Source organism: Mycteria americana, chromosome Z, assembly GCF_035582795.1.
Source record: "Mycteria americana isolate JAX WOST 10 ecotype Jacksonville Zoo and Gardens chromosome Z, USCA_MyAme_1.0, whole genome shotgun sequence".
Lineage (NCBI taxonomy): Eukaryota > Metazoa > Chordata > Aves > Ciconiiformes > Ciconiidae > Mycteria > Mycteria americana.
The window spans coordinates 69,258,652-69,276,567 of NC_134396.1; the positions used below are offsets into that span (position 1 = coordinate 69,258,652).

A 17,916-nucleotide genomic window follows, 5' to 3' on the forward strand; every position below is an offset into this window, starting at 1 on the left:
CATTTGCTACACTTGCTATATACTGGTGGTTGCTGAATGATGACAGAAAACAGGGAAGGGAAAAACTTAAACTCCACTTGTTACTGTTTCTTGTGTTTCAAGATGTTAGTGCTCGCTTATACCCACTATTAAAACACTGTATCAAGTAGGAGTTAGTGTTATCCCACATCCAATATTCACACCATACTGAACAGCAGCTAGTGTTATCATACACAGGAGTTAGCATCCACTGTATACACTATTAGCACAGCTCACACAGAAGTACTAAGTACACTTCCTGCCATACCCCTGGCTCCTCTCCTCCCAGAGAACTAACCCAGCAGCTGTAAGTGGTCTCGGCATCATGGACATTCAGAAAGCTCTACTGCTGTACAGTCCTCTTTTCACAATCCAAAACCTCCTTCAGATCCTGCATCTGACACCAGCTTTTTATTAATGGCATGGTTCAGGTCAGGACATACTAAACACTGGCATTAATTAGTATGCAATAACTGGATTCATGTGAAGTAATGTGGCTTTTTTTTACCTCTGCAAAACAGTGAATATTGATGCAAATAACACTACAATGTTCCAGAAAAGTGGTTCTGCCTACTTCCACCTTCATTGCTGAAAGGAGCAGTGGGCATCAGAAGGATTAAGGTGCTGAGTGTGTTGGTTCCAGCCATATAAGCTTGATTCCAGATGTCCCTGGAGGTCCTCCATGGCCAGGCCTCCCTAAAGACAGAGGACAGTACCTCAGCCCTTCAGGATGAGATGGATGACATGTACGAATGGAGAGCACCTTCCAGACTGTTTGATCTTTACTAGTCAGTGGAGCTCTTTGAGCTGTTACTTGTGCACTGGTGTAGTGAGTCACTGGGCAAATATTCCTAGGTAAGTTCAGTCTGGCAGGAATTATACCTTCTTTTTTCCTATCACCTGCCTAATTGTGCTTAATGCAACAAAAGTCCCATCCTTAACAACTATGAAGCAACATAAGGGAGGTCAAACTGTGGGCATCCAACATAACCCAAATTATTCAAGTGATGTCAGCTCAGTAGGCCGAGACATAGGGTAACTGCGGCTCATGAACAGGCGATCAAGAGGAACTAAGTAGTATGACACTGAAATGCTAGGAAACCTGCGTAAGGAAAATCACATCTATTTATCATCTTAAAACTCCTATATAGGTTACTACAGGTAGTAGACTACCACAAGTAAGTCCTGGTTTCTCTGAACTACACTTGTAGTTACATTTCAAAGCTGCTTTGGATTTATCGCATTTTACAATTCTTACACAAAAAGTCCTGCAATATTCCTTCATTGCAACTGCAGATGAATATAAACAAATAATACATGGCACAAAAACTCACAAGCGTTTCAATGACATGAGACTACTTGAGAAGAAATCAACTAAGAATACCTTTTCCACAATTTCAACATTTAACTAAGCTATCACATGGGAAAGAAAACAATAATAAAATATTCCTTTTTATATAAAGGCACTGTCAATTTTCAATTATTATAAACTATCAATGACTACTCTCCCTTGAACAGAATTCCTAAAAGTTGAATTCTTGTTTAGCATTCTAAATCTATGAATGCTCTTTTAAAGTGTCCAATATTACAATAAAAAATAATTTGATTACTAAATGCACTAAAATGATAGTTTGTCAAGCTGGATGCCAGAGACGCATCCCCAGGAAAGATACTTCACATCCTTCTCTCCTAATGATGATATCCTACAAGACAACCTGGGGGACTCCATGCTGGGCTCAAACATGGAATGGAAGGCTGCACACAGAAACCAAATTCTGCCTCTTCCACCTTCTGCGATAGTGCTTATACGTACTAGAAAGTGGGTTTGGTATCCCAAGTTTACTGGTTTACTTGGTTATCCCAAGGTAATCCTCTTTCTCCCCTGCTCCTGGAAGTTACCCTGCAGTTGTCTTTACAAATTTAAGAGTGAAGCTCAGTGTTTTTCACATCTAAGAGTCTACTTCAGCCTTTGCTTATAAGGGCTTCAAATATATATGTAGACTTATACTGGACAGTTGAATAAATGTGAGAAGTTATTAAGCAACATTTTCAATTATGAAAAGCACCAGTCCCATTTTTTGTAACATGGAAAATAATAATAATTGATAAAAAGCTAAGAAATTATATTCCCTGAGCCATTTAACTTTTCAGCTGAAAGTATTTATCCACATTAAGAGAGTTAACTGTTTTCAGAGAACTGCATAGCTACCCTAGTAAGTTGAGATATCAAGTAAAATAGATGTAGCATGTTAGCTTGAGCTCAAATGAAGAAAGCTCTACGCAGACTATGAACACAAGGAATTTTATAGTCTCTAATGCTCCTGGACAAAGATCCCTGACATTTTAAATAGAACCTTCAACTCTCAAGGTGTTCTAAAGCTGTAAGTATCATACAGTACACACCTCTGCTTTATATTATGACACAAACACTGGATTCTATACCCCTTAAGGTCTGCAAAATTGTGCAAGTGTGGGAGCAGGAGAACAGCAACAGTAGGTTATTCCACAGAACTGTTTTTCATTTGTTTTCTCTTCTGTAAGGGAAATAATAATTTGCCTTTTACTCTGTACCTTGTGATGAAGGCAAGACAAAACCAATCAGCACCACAACTCGATAAGTACATCATTACCATTGCTTTCCCTTCCCAATCCCGACAACTACGTGTCGAGGCAGGTCAGTATTAACTTTCACTTTACTTTTTGCTGCCTTTAACAGAATGACTTCCCTGTTTCCCACAGATTTTGGAACTACTGTTCATATAAGAAGATTATTTCAATGGTGTGAAATACATAGTAAATACAGCTTAACTCATCAATTTGCTCCTAATACAGTGGGTAGAATTCAGCTGACCTGAAGGATGAGCAAAGAGAAACTACTTATTATCTGCATGTCACAAAAGAGCATCACACAATCTCAGGAACTGACTTATGACTCTTTTGCATCACTATTAGCTAAAGTATTTGGGATATAAGAGTACATCTGGGGAACACATGCAAAACCCAGTCAAATCGAAGAAGTCCCAAAATTAACAATGTTAAAGTAACAAAGTGATCTGCTGATCAGTTTTTAATACAGGTTGTTCTCCCCTCCCTGACAGATTGCATTTATATAATAAAACAAGTGTATTCCATGCACTTCAGCATTTCCCTTTTAAGAATAATTTATTAGTAAATATGACTTTGGAAAATTTAGTAATTTGCACTAGACTCCGGGAGGGACAGACATATTACCAAAAGCCTTTTCCAAACTTCTTATTTACTCAACACTTTGCACACTAATTCATCTTTCAATAAAACTGAATAGATTCATTTGAAGATAATTAATCTGAAGGTCAGAGTAATAACTTACATCTTGCATGTCTCTGTTGTTTCCTTTTCCAGTGTTCTAATATAACCTATTCATACTTAAAGCAACTAAAACACTCATTGAAAAGTTAATTACTCAAATTTATTGAGGTGCATTCCCATTTAGAGAAGAACATCTTTGTTATTGCAGCAAAACAAAAACGTTTCTGGTTTGTACACTAGGAGAGCTGCTGAACGAGCATCACCAATATCAAAGACATTTGCCTCTCCCTAAACATATTAGGGTCTGTGAATAAGGATAGTAAAATGTAAGGTCCAACTATTGCTTCACTAAGTTTCCACAAATGTGAGTGAGCAGGAGAAGTGAAAATTAGAAATTACACTATTTCCACATAAAAGAAGTTTACACTCGAATGAGGACATGGTGTAGAACTGCATTAGAACCTAGTGTATCTCAGGAGTTCACAGCTGAAGTTGGCATGAGCCAAATGCAGGTATCAGTCTAACACTTTGCTGTTCACTTAAACCGAACAGTAACATGACACTTCACAGACTTTTATTACTACATTTCTTTTATTACTGAAGAGAAAAAAAAGTTTCAGTAATGCTAAGTCTGCATCCAGATGTACAGACATCTTTATACTTCCAGCTGTCACATTTAAGACTGACTACTTCAGAATTTAAAATGAGATACACCGTTATCCAGTGTATCAAATCTGCAGTTTGATGCAGTAAGTCCGAAAGAGACATCATGACCAGACTCCACGGGTCAGAACACTGTAACATTATGTATTTTGCATTTATGCTAGATACTGGGCAAGAACCTAAGGAAATAATATTTCCCTCTTGAAATTGTGTATGTCCCCATATTGTATATCAATATGCAATTTGAAGATGTCAGGGAGTGAATTATTAGCTTATGAGAGAAACTGCAGACTTCCTGTACCGATCATGCCTTTCTAAAGATTCACTATCACACAGGCTTTTCTCCTCTTTTTCCCTCTAACGTACGATGTCCAGACTGCTCAACTAAATTGGGTCTCTGGGAGAGGCTGCAGTGGAACAAGGAGAGCAAAGTAGTAAAATAAACTACCATCAACAAAAGCAACCTTGAGCATGTGATTATCAAGAGCTGTAAAATTAGTGTGACAAGTTCTGTTTTCAAATTAACATAAAACATGCGTTTTCATTCTTAAAATGTGAAATACCTCCACTTAGTATGAAGGCTTTAAACTCATCCTAAAGGACAAGAATCCATATACAACTTTGAATGCTCCAGAGACCCAGCAGGCATCATGACAAAGAAGCACAGCTTCCTTTGAGGCTGTGCATCAAAAAGAAGATGACAGCTTTTCTTTGTAGCATCATAACTGATTTATGATCTCCAATAATGCTGTTTTCTGATAGTTTAAATACAAACTTTACAAGCAATAAAGATTAATGTCTATGCCTCCTAGTTAGTTTAACTCTTAAATACATGAAGATCAAAATTTAAGTTTTCCTCATGACTTAACACAGGCTTTTTGTTTCAAGAGAAAGTTACTTCAATGTATTCCTTTCAAATACATTCCTTTTTCAAACAATCAATAGGACACTCAACACAATCCTTACTAAAATCTTCATCCCAATTCTTAATAAGCAATTGAATGTGTGAGCATGTCTGTAAATATACAGAATAACACAGAATAAACACTATACAGAATGAAGCACTGTACAGTGAGAACATACTTTGCCTTAAACTTAAGGTTTTTCACTTGAAGTCACAAATGTATCTGTACAATGTCAGATTGTGTATAGTTTTGCACCATTTTACACTTTACTATGCACAAGTCAGAAGATGTTTACATGATGCAAACATCCAGTAACCTAAATAAACCACCAGTAAGCTGTCTCTTTTGAATTTGGTCAGAAGAAAATTTACATAGCCTTATAAAGTACAAAAGTGCCATTACTGGACAATCTGGTTTCTAATTTATTATTATTAAAGGTCAAAACTGAGAAAGAAATACAGCTAAGAGAAACAGAACAAAAACATGAGACTTATGGCTATCAATATGGTACCAGCAAGAAACAGGGAGGTTTATAATAAAAGAAGTAACAAGTGTATATGAAAGGCTATAAAGAGATTCCTACCTTTAAACTGACTGCTAAAAGGTCTGTAACAACAGTGTATGAAAAAAAATGAAGAGAGAAATTGGAAGATGTTAGCAAATTATTGCAAAGTTAATGGCAAATAGGTTAAAGGAAGAAAGAAAAACATTGCTGTAAAAGTAAAAATGTGATGAGCTGTGGATTTTTTTTTGTCTTGCAAAGGAAACAGTTTAATGATGCACAGCATGGAGAAAAAAAGAAAACAACTGGCAGGATCACAGTAGCAATCCACAAAATTTCTGCAAAATTTCTATATGAAACACACCCTTTTTACCCTTTTTTTAACCTTAGTTCCTTCTGAAAACAGAAGAATGCATAAACAGGATTCCAGGATACAGTGTTTATCAGCAGCTCTACCTTGTGGCATGAAAGACATCTACTTTTGTTACTTTGATTTCTATTGTTCTGCAGAACTAAATATACATTACTGAGTTTAAGAAAATAGTATTTGGGAAGAAAAATTCTCAATTCTCATGTATCCAAAAACCACCATGGATTCATACGAAGCTACCAAAAAGATTTGTCTCTTAACTGACCATTCAATCTAAAAGCATGAAACTACTTTTTCTAACTTACAAATTTTCAGAGTCTTCTGAATTGTCTAAAAAAAAAAAATTCCCATTCTCAACTTAACCACGACACTCTAAAGACACATGTTTTGGATTGTTTGCCTTTTGAGTATTTAACTTTCAGCTTCACATTTAAAGCTTTTCTCTACAACAACGAAAGCCAGAATTTTTTTTTTTAAAAGGAATATCCATGTTCTCAAACAATCACATATCTCTAGGACTAAAACCTCTAAGAATTGCACACTTGAAGTCAAGTGGTTGGAAACTAATAAAAGTCTGCATGATGATGTGCATCACATAAATTAAGTATTACTTGAATAAGCTCTTGTCCTAATAGATGAAAGATTTGCATCAAGATCAACAATAGAGTATAATACTTCTATTCACAAGCTGAATTTTCAATTACGACTTAATATTTTCTAGGCAAGTAGTGTTGTATGCAGAAAAAACATGGTCACACCTATGATACCCACAGTTCTTGTCCTTTTTGTCTCATCTGTGTTTTGTTTCCTCCCCACTTCCTTAGCAATGTTTCTTATCAGTTTCTCACTGCATGACACTTTCTCATGCAATGGCCTTTGTTCTTCAGCCCAACTCTGCTTCATCTGTTACAACAATTAGTAATAAACTAGCCACTGTAAGAATCATCCTTTAGATTAAAGCTTCAGTATTAATACACTAATTATATAAATCAGGGCAAAGTCATAATCTCAGACTGCCTGGAGACTCAGGGGACAGCACAGCATTAATATATCCCTGTTCTTGTTTACATTCTCCCCTGTATCCAGAAAGCATACATCTTTTTTTTTTTTAAATGAATGCTCCATCTTTTCAGTATATATGGACAAGCTCCTCTCTCTTTTTCCCTCTCCTAAATATCACCAGTCACACAAAATGAACTTTTCCCTTCAGTTTTACTTCACAATAATACATCCCCTAACAGCCTTCATTTCTTCCAACTCTCAACAGAACGCACAAGTTAGTTAACGAAATAATCATTTTCCCTAATCAAAGTATACTGTGAAGTGATTTAAGAGTAACACTAAAATAATTTTACTGTTAAGCATGACTTCTTTAGTTTTAACCCTACCCTTTTGCTTACAAACATACAGCAAACTATGGGAGAAACACGATTCTGAGAAGAAAACCTATGAAGCAAATACAACTCCTGAATTTTATTAGTATTTAAATCCATTCTCTGTGTTTTATAAAATACTGGAAACTAAATGAGTTACCACCTTTGGGCAGTCTACAGTTTTAAATTAGATTGCTTTGGTTAAACATCGAGTTATTAACACTCATTAGTCTAGAATACAGTTTTAATCTAGGCTTTGGTTTACAAGTTTTGAGAATTCTGGGTCCTGCTGAGACCTGGCTTTTTTCTTTTTGTGCGTTATGAGTCCTTCTCCCTGTCTTTTAAGGTACACACTGAAACGGCAACTAGTACTGTGATAAAGAGCTCCTCCAAGAGAAGATTGTTCACAACACACTAGGCTATGCTTGTCACAAGTGTGTGCTAAAAATGTCGATTTTGTACACAAAACAGATGAACCCTATGGCTCCAAAATGAAGTTCACAAAAATAAAAAATTCCCAGTGAATCATAATCTTGTTCCTTGATGATTTTATATCAAAGACAGTATTTATGTTACTGTTGTCCAGTCCTCAGCCCTACAGAGAGCAATAATTAACCAGCAAAAACAAGCAACAACAAGCAGAGGCAAAAGGGGAACAAAGCATAGACTGAATGATCTTTGCATTTATATAGAAGTCCCATTAGTGTATATACGTGTAAATATACATACATACACTTGAGACTTATTTTACATGATGGTAAGACAAAAATTGCCATTAGCAGTGCCATTAGCAAACCAATTTCCCTATAGAAAGTATGTTATGGGATCCTGCAGATAAAACTTAGCAATGAAGAGTTATTTTCAAGTTACTTTTACATTTTTAAAGCACTTAATTTTACTTCCATACTTTTTTTTTCTATTTTAGAAAACAAAGCCATTGCACATACACAAGCTCTATTTCAATAAGTTGAAAATCATATATTAGTGGATAAAGCACGGTTGTACAGAATAAAAGGAAATTATATATAAACAGTCTTCTTCAGTGACAGACTTACGTAATACCTCCAAACTCACAACAATTAAGACAACTCAGTTTCTGAAGCAACAGATAGCTGCTTTTAATCTGAAAAAAAAAAAATCTAGAACTGCATAGAATCATAGACACTAATTGATTTTGTTTGTCAGGAAGCGATGCCTATACTCACTGACCTTTCCTTTAAACACTCCTTTAGCTCATGCATTAAGTTGACATATAAGACTGGACGATACATGTAGTTCTGCCACCCATACCTTCACACACACTCTGGTACCTCATCCCTATAAATACTTGGTTGTCTGGAGGAGAAAGACCAAGGCGGGGGGGGGGGGGTGGGGGGGGTGGGGGGGTGTAATCTATAAATTAAAAAAACCAAACAGCTCAAGAGACTGTGGATGTCTGCAGTTTGTACTCATCTTCTGAAACTGACCAGTTTTATAAGGAGAGCAAGCTTTTCTATACCTCTACCAAGTTTTGTTAAACAGAAACAAGTTTACTAGCACTGACAGAAACCAAATAAAAAATTAACAGATCACCTACTTTTGAGTTCAGGAAATTTCCTCCACAGAAACTAAGTTTTGCACTACAGCTTCCACCACATCCAAGGTCTTATATTGTGCACTGAATGACGTTACAAAAAATCATTACCGGTTTCAAACTGACTGTGTTTTAGGAAAGGACGGGTAACCAAAACAAGGGGGAAGGAACAGACATCAAGCTAGAGTAATTTTCCTGGTAACACAAGATCAGAACAAATAGCTTGTCTGTATACATGGAACAAGAAAGAGAAATTAGAGACTAGAAAATAAACTGACATAGGAAAAAAAAAAAAGAGTAAGAAAATGAATACACTATAGTTGGTAGTAAAATGAGAAAATTAACAACCAAAAAACCCACAGAAATGGAACTGGAAAGAAAATCCTAATCAAGCCGAGCAAAGCTAGGTAGGAAAAGAAGGCCTAACAAAACCAAGAGGGATTACATGTAATTTACGAATTAAACTAAGTCACCTGGCAATATTACAAGTCAGTAAAATACTCAGATGCTATATTCATTTAATTTGCAGTGGTCTTTGGGGTCACTGTGGCAACATGCATTTCATGCCAAACAGTATGTAAGTGTTTCGAGCCTAGAAAATGTTATGGTTAAAAGGCTGAAGGCATATAGGATCACAGAATCATTTAGGTTGGAAAAGACCTTTAAGATATGAGAGTCTGTATCTCATAAAAGGTTGAAGCGTAGTTTACACACTCAAATGCAGCCCTTGAAGTATGTTGTCACTCTGGACAAGTGCACAGATGTGCTTAGAATCTTCCCTTTAAAAATGTCTATGGCCTTTTCCAAAATATTGCAGCCTAGGAATCACCTAGTAAGCAAGAATCAAAAGTTGGAGCAACACTCTTAACCAAATCACTGCAAGGTGCAGTAGAACAGATCTGCAGTGGCCTGCTCTTCATAACAAATGGAAGTTATTTCTCGTCCATCTCATGCGCCACTGCACATGTAGCTACCATGCCACCTAAAGACAAGAAAAAGGGTTACCACTCCCTGATTTCTCCACAGGGTCTGATCCCAAACCAGAAGATGTGGTGAGATTTGATTTCTGCCTATACCCAAGCTGGTTTTGGGTCACCCTTATTCCCATGATTAATGCAACCCACCTCCCAAGAGAGAGTAACATTTTGTTTAAATGCTAAGATCCTCGTAGGGAGTACTGATCCCACCATACACTTGTGCACTTGTGTGAAGTATGCACACTTGCACAGAGTGTAAGCATGCAAAGATTATTGTGATTGCTTTGCTTCAATTCACTATTGAGGAATAATGATCTGTGCTCTCCTTGCCTTAAGTGCCACAATAATACACCATGTCTTTTAATGAATAAGAATGGCAGCAAGTTAAATTACTTGTAGTACAGCGTGATTAAGAAAGTTAATTGCAAAGATAATGGTTAGATTACTGAATCATATGAGCATTCATTCCATTGGCTTTCACAGGAAATTTAGGGTGCGGTTTCCTGGTCAGTTTAAGTTGATCTAAGGCTGCAGTGAGCAGAGGCAGTCCTGTCATTCCCCCACCCTTGTATTTTCACGACTCCCCCTGCAGTGACTAATAACTGCAAGGCAGCATGGTACCAGAATAATTTACTATGTGGTTCACACACAACTGCTACAGCATGAGGGAGGTGCAGAAATGTGCTGCCGAGGATGGTGCTGCACTTTTGGCCACATTCCTGAGTTTGAACAACTTTAGCTAACAAGGAAAGAAGCAAGAGCAGGGAAGAGTGGTATCAACAGGAACAGTCAAAATAGTTTTTCCTTTTCACCTACCCACTCTCCAACACAGCGTCAAAAACACTGCCTCTTACTCCAGCGTGAAAGTCACATCCACAGACCTGAAACAATAGGCTCTATTTTCACGTGCTGAAATGAGAAAAAAAAACAGAAGTCTCTCAGATGTAGTCTTCCTTAAAGATTATGCAGCACAAAATGAAATTAGAAGTATAAATGATATACAATGGTCAAAAGCAAAAAAAAAAAAACAAAAGCAAGAGTGCAATTCCGCCCAACAGTTAATGAGTGCAAAAGAAAAGAATTAAGAACTGTACGTTGAAACAGCGGCTCTGGGCATACTTTTAGTACATAACTAACTCTCATCCTCATGTTGTGACACAATATTATGTTTAATCAGGATATCCTTTAAAAGAAAGTCGAGCTAAACACACTTGTGCTTATCACTTAATACCTCCAGAGGTGCTTCAGCTGGCACAGGATTAGTTCAGCAGAAAACTTGATAAATACCCCCTTGTAGGACCCAGCATATTTAACTGTTGATCTCCCCCCCGCCCCGGGTACATCAGCAGATTAATTTTCTTGACTATAGATCAAATCAAATAAATAGATATTTGATAACTGGTAAGGAAACTATGAGATTGATTTCTATTTTGCTATTTTCATGTTTCTGATTGTGTCAGATGATTCGCATTTCTGATTATATCAGATATTAATAGTAAACAAGTTTGTTCAGTGAACAGCAAGCTCATAAGGAGAGATAATTTCATCTATACTAGGCCTACATGAGATATTTTTCACAAGCACATAACTCAAAGTGGGTTAGAAACAGAAAATACATGCAAGAAAACGTAAGCTATGCAATTCTACTCTATGTAAAATATAAATCCGAAAAAGCCTTGTGAGCCAGAAGCCTAAGGAGAATAATGTGCAAGTGGCTGATGTCTCTTCAAGAGCTTGAACATCACCTTGCAGAATTCAGAAGCCTTGTTAAACCTGAAGATTTGATCTGGTACTGGAGTGGTTGAATATAACTTCCAAATATAAATTTAGCTGCTGCATTTACTGTTGTTCCTGATTTTTTCCTCTTACTAACTCAGAAGGAAGTCACTAACCTCAGTTAAAGAAAAATATGCATCTATATATGTATCTGGGCTGCCTTCAATAGTCAACAAAAAATTACAGTTTATACCATTACTAATTTCTTTGAATTAACCAGTTTAACTTGAATCACATTTTCCTCCAAATGCAAAAATCTTAAATGAAGACCCAATTTCTTTGCCACAAAACAGTGAAATTTTTACAGCTTTCTAGACAATCTTCCTGATCCAAATAAAAACCATTTCTCCATGTTTACCTTTATGTATTCTTACCCTCAATAAATGTAAGTTTTGGATCTAAATTAGCCTCAATATCCCATAGAAATAAATGAATCCCTGTATTTAATTTCCATATTAGTGCCAATGAAGTGTAATTTTACTTCTTTTACTCTTCCTATTTGGAAGAGCATTTGACAAAAAAAACCAGTCACAAGCTGGTTTATGAATTTTTAACTTGTTTTACTTTGAATTCTTCATGATAGGGCAGGTTTAACCAATCACGGTCTTAACAGCTTGCATTTTCAACCAACAGTTTGGAGATCCTCCAATCAAGTCAATTTCTCAGAAAGTACTTAGCACCTTCTAATAAAAAAAGAACCCCCCCAAACCACCCCCCAAAAACAGGCCTTCCTGAAGTGTCACAGGCAGCATCTAACAACTCAAGAGCATACTCAAACTGGCAGTTATCATCAACCACCTGTATCATTACTGAAACACCTAAAAGCTCTACTTAAGAAAATTTCTTAAAAACCACTCAATTGATTCACCTTTAATGTGCCCTTAGTCTCTGCCTTACTCTCTGACAAGCAAGTTTATCAGGAAGGTTCTACTTTGTGATGTTAGAGTTGCACATTTTTAAGAACTACATACATTTTGCTTATACTACTTCTACTCAAAACAGAATGAACGTCAACCTTAAATTATCTTTAATATTAGTATTTCAGGGCAGTACACCAACCGACGCATGCCCCTTTTTCCCTCCTCTTTCAACTGAAATAACAAAACCTTTATGAAAATTAAAAAACATTTGCAAAAGAAACTCATCATGCTAGTTGAAAGAGAACAGGGAGACCATAGGAACCATACGCTCAGCTTAGACAACAATTCCACAATCTAAGAGAAAAAAAAAATTGTCATCTCAAATGGATTAAAAGAAAAATAAAATTACATGTTCCTCATAAGCACATTTGACAGATGAAAAAGAGGAGATTCTAACTCCAGTGACAACTTCCTTAATTTTCTTTTGAAGTTTTCCAAAAAGCCATTTCAAAGCAAATGTGAAAAAGTGCTGATCATAGCAAAATTGCTCATTACACTTTTGAATGAAGTTCTCCGAAAAGACACTTCCTAACACTATTTGCTTTTTGGTTAATTGGCATTTATACAGGAGTGTTCTTGTCAACCTGCCGCCCTATCAAGGCTTCCACTGCAACGGTGCTAAAAGATGTCAGAAAAGTTTGGGCTGCACTGCTTTGAGTCATCAGAAATTAAAAAAAAAAAAAAAGTCTTCCTAACTTCTGTTTCAGAATTCGTAGATTTCAAGAACAGCTAAGATTTTACAGGTCACTGAGGTACAGGATGCACTTTAAGTTAACAATATCTACGTCTTGGTGTGAAGTTAGAAGCACTGCCTTTAGTGATCATTTCCATTTTCACATATGCATACTGTTATGATGAAAAAAATAAAAGAAGCAGTAAAGTACTTTACTGACATTAGGCATAGTCAGTTTCCTGGGCCAGTTGAATTTCCCACCATGGTCAAACTTCCCAGACTTTGGATTTTGAAATACCAATAGGCAAAGGAAAAAATACCAGCTATCACGTTTGCACTTGAAGAGTAGTGAGGGAAGTTGGCGGTACACATAATGAACTTGGTTTCATTACTTAGTTCCGAGTTAAGAACCTTTATCAAGACATACGACAGAAGTCGGCGTACATCACGCTACCCCAGCAATGGGAGCACAATACTTCAAACTTGCTAGAAATAACTTCACCTTTGGAGGACCACATACTGTGTAAACTTTATCACTGTAACAACTCACAGTGTACCTGAGGCCTTCAGTGCGGTCTATAAAAATGCATTTAGGACTACATGAATAATCATTCTGATTATTGATTAACCTTGCAGAAGAGATGTCAATCAGTTCACTTCCACATACGCACTTCTATCAGGCACCAGCGACACGGCAGAGAGCAGCACTCTCACGTTTTTTCTGCTACAGACAACCACCCGCCAGAGTTGAGGGGCAAAACTTCGGTTACCACATGAAACTGCAGCCTCCAAAAACTCGCCGCCGCCCTCACTCACCATTAAGAAAGCAGCGCGCCAAAGAGCTTTTTAACGCCTGAAAAGGGGTAACTGCAATAAGATCCCACACCCGCCAACGAGCAGCATCCGAGAGGCGACCGCCGCCTCCGCCCCGGAGCGCCGCGGCGGTACGGGAGGGCCGCCCCATCCCCGCGGAGCAGCGCCCGGCGCATCCCGAGCCGGAGCCGGCACCCGCGCTCCGCTTCCACTTCAGCGCTGGACGACTGCCCTCGCCGCCGGAGAGAAGTCAGCCGCGAGCATCGGCGTGGAAAAAACGCGCCCCCAACCCCGCTGGGAAAAGAAGAAGGGAAAAGAAAGGGAACAGAAGAGAAACCCGCACGCCCAGCTACCACAAAGTTCCCCGCGACAGCGACCAGTCCCTCCGCTGCAGGCCGGCGACGACTGCTGGTTTCCTCCTTCCACAAGTACCTGGCGGAGCAGCCTGCGGCAATATCCCCACCCCGAGCCCGGCCCCTCCGAAACCCGGCCCCTCTCCGACACCCACCTTTCCCCTCGCTCCGCTCCCTCCGCCGGGGGCGGGGGGTACCTCCCTCACCTCCCCTCTCCCCACCCCCGGCGCGGCAGCCCGCTGCTCCGAGGAGGAAGGAGCCGGGCCGGCCCCCGGCCCCCCGCTCCCGGAGGCCGCGCCCCGCCCCGCCCCGCCCCGCCCCAGGCGGTGCCAGGTGAAGCCCTCAGGGGACCGCCGGCCGCCGCTCCGTGTGGCAAAGGGCTGCCGCCCGCCGCTCCGTGTGGCCTGTACTAACCCATCCATGGCCCAGCCAGGGGGGCGGCGGGCCGGGGCCGGGGCCGGGGGCGGGGGGGCCGGCGCGGACCGTGGATGACAGGGAGCGCCCGCGGGTGGGGCCGCCGCCCCCGCCCCCGCCCCCCTGCGCCCCCGCCCCTCCCCCTTCCCACCCCTTCCCTCCGTGAGCCGTGGAGCAGGCGCAGTGAGGGGTGGCGCCCGGCGGACGGAGCCGGCGAGCGCGCCTGCGCGGCGGCGGGCACGCGCCCGGCCCGGCTTTCCTCGTACCCCCGCTCGGGTGGCGCGCGGTGGCGCCCGGGCGTTCGCGATGTCTCGCCTCCTCCCGGCCCCAGCGGCGCATGCGCGGTGGGAGGCCGGCGCGGCTGTGGGGCGCAGCGTTGCCGCCCGGGGGCCTCGGCCGCCTGCGGTGGCGTCCCTCAGGTGCCCCAGTGCCCTCCTGCCCTGTGGGTCCTGGCCTCGCAGGGAGCCTGGGGGAGCTCGGGGAGAGGGGGAGAGCAGGAGAGCAGGCCGCTCGCTGGAGGGCGAGGGGCAGCCGGAGGCCGCTGGCGGGGAAGAGGGACTTGGGGTGGGCTACCTCCGAGCTGGGCACTGTGGTGTGGTCGTGCCCTGTAGTGTGGCACTCGTTCTCCAGCTTCAGAGATGGCTGTGGCATTTTTTAAAGGTGGTCAGCTCTCGTTCATGTTAGAGGTGGTTATGTGGGTTGTAAATTCGCTGGCTGCAGGTGGGACAGTGAGCAGAGGCCTAGAAAAGTGTGTGAGGCCTGGGGAGATGGGTGGGAAACTGTTGAGTAATCCACAGCCCTGTCTGGTGACTTAAATGTATCTGAGGTGGCTGCATGTAGGGTCAAAAGAGTTGCTTCTGCATCCTCTTTCCTAGAGGTAGGAACCCAAGGGGTGGGATGTACACAAGGGGTGGGTGTGGAGGCACCAGGCAGCTACCAGATGAGGCATCTGCATGTCATGAGACTGGAAGGAGATGTGTTCCTCTAGTTTGTGTCCTGTGTAGTGTGGACTTTAAGGACTTCCCTGCACTAATTCCTTTTCTGGGCTATGGCATTAAAGACGTGTAGCCTCAGTCAAATGGGTGAGAGTCACAAGACAATTCTTGGCATTATCAAAGTCCTATGACTCTGATAGACTTCAGTGGGAAATAGAGACCTGCCACAGTGTTTGGGATAAAGCTCTTTTTGTATCGTGTCTCTGTAGAAATACGAGGTACAGAGGTTTCTCGTATCACTCTTGACACAAATCATCTAAGAACATGGGAGAAGAGGCAGCTTCAGTGCAAATGGTTGAAAATTCTGTGTAAGATGTCAGTGCTTCACATGATGTGGAAGTTACAAGTGTGATAATGATGGGAAGTGTGTATGTGTGAGGGTTAGAGGGGGACAGTGGATAGAGAGAGGCCCCATTCGGCTCTCCACTAAACCCCTGCCTGGAACAGGAAAGATTCATGTACACAAGAGGCGTCTTCATTTCAAGCATGGCAGATTGTGACAGTTGCTTATTTGACTGATGCACAAAATCACCTGAAAGTAAAACCTACAAGGTAGTGAAGACAAGATAATATTAGAAGAGGGGCAGATCCATATGCTTTCAGATGCCATTTGCAGGTTGGTACCCTTATAATGTGAATCCTTTGACACAAAGTGGGAAAAGGCTTGCATTTGTATTTGTTCAGTGCCTAACACAATCACAGTACCTGGCAGTGTCCTTTACAGGGAACATATATTTGCATCTCCTGGAGTTCATTCAGTGCAGGACTTAGCCTGGCACACAGTCTTTTGATGATTACAATTCTCAATCCTCTCTCCCTTCAGGTAATGAGAATGTATTTGGCGAGTGAACTGCAAGCATTTCCTGACAGATGATAGCTATCATCTGTGTCCTATCCCCTGGTGAAGGTATTTGCATTGAATGTCATAGGACATCTTTTGAGTCCTGCTATAGGGAGAGCAAGTGGAATGACTGCAGAAAAAGACAGTAGGTAGCAAGTTCACCAAGTACTTAGGCCAATCCCTGCCTGCATCAAGGATCGCCTAGGAAAATGAGTGCTTTGGAGTTCATGGAACTTACACACCAAAGTGGGGGACTGGGTTTGATCAAAGGCTGTAGGTTGGGAGTCCTGTTACCTAAAAATAGGATGAAACTTTTTCAGCTGAAGGTTATGAAGTCTATAGTGGCAAGGCACTGCTGTTTCTCATCCTTTTTTCCCCTTTTTGCCCCCCAAACGTGGTAGCATACCAGTCCATCTTTGCTATCACAGCTGCCAGTGTGGCCAGCCCATACACTGTATTGGGGAATTAACCTGACCTTAAAAAAATACTTTTTTTTAAACTAGGTAATTTGTCAACCAGGTTGGTCCCCCAATGCAAGTCAAAAAGTGTGTCTGTGTGCTGTGTTTCTAGTTTGAGACTGTTAGGGCAGGAGGCAAGACAAGCATCTTGTAGAGAGGGAAATTTCATTTCCCTTGGGTACCTCCAATTTTTTGTGGTTTGATAGCACAACCTTGTATGTCCTTTAAACTCAGCCTGAATTCTCTAATCTGGGAAAAGTTGCAGCCACAAGTGGAAATTGTGAGAAAGTTGTGGTTTCATGTGGTTTCCACCTTAGACCAGATTTTGGTTTAAATGTTATCACCACTTGTGAAAGAAATAAGGTTATGAATGTGTTGTTTGATTTAATTGGTCAATTTCCAAGAGTAAGTTCTTGAAAACAGTAGATTTTGTTAAAAATATGAGTGTTTGAAATATGAAAGTTTGAAATATGGAAGTTTGCTTTTCTATTCCCCCATGACATACAGGAGCAAGACAAATCAAGATGATCAAAAAACCCCACCCAGCATATTGACAGCTGAGGTAAGATTAGAAGTACTTTGGTGAGTATTCATTTGAAAAAATGAATTTTAGTCATAACACCAGACTTAAAATCGATGATATTTGAATCAGTTATAATGAGAAAAGGAGGGGAGAATATATATATGAATATGTATTATATATATTCTAATATATAGGCTAATACATATATTTTAATATTAGAATATACATATATATGAGAAGATACTAATATAGTCAATATTTTAAATATATTAGAATATATATTATATGTGTTAGTAATTATATACATATTTTATATAAATATAAAATTATAACTTTTTGAATTCTTTGAAAGATCTTTTCTTTAGAGGTCAGGTTGTGAAAAATGCCTTACAGTTTCATCCCTTGGCACACATGTTTCTTGTTACAAGTTAAATATACAATGTGATTTAAAAATACTATGAGGGTTCTCCTGTAATAGGTC

The 17,916-nt window shown here is 40.2% G+C and overlaps 1 protein-coding gene across 2 annotated transcripts in view; it reads right to left on the reverse strand.

Annotated features, from left to right (window-relative positions):
- The window catches only part of PTBP3 (polypyrimidine tract binding protein 3), a 50,203-nt gene extending 39,641 nt beyond the window's left edge, over positions 1-10,562 (reverse strand). For both annotated transcript variants that reach the window (XM_075526474.1, XM_075526473.1), the window contains exon 1: positions 10,486-10,562. The gene's annotated coding sequence lies outside the window, so the exon portion shown is untranslated. The remainder of the gene's footprint in view (positions 1-10,485) is intronic.
- Positions 10,563-17,916: the final 7,354 nt, after the last annotated feature.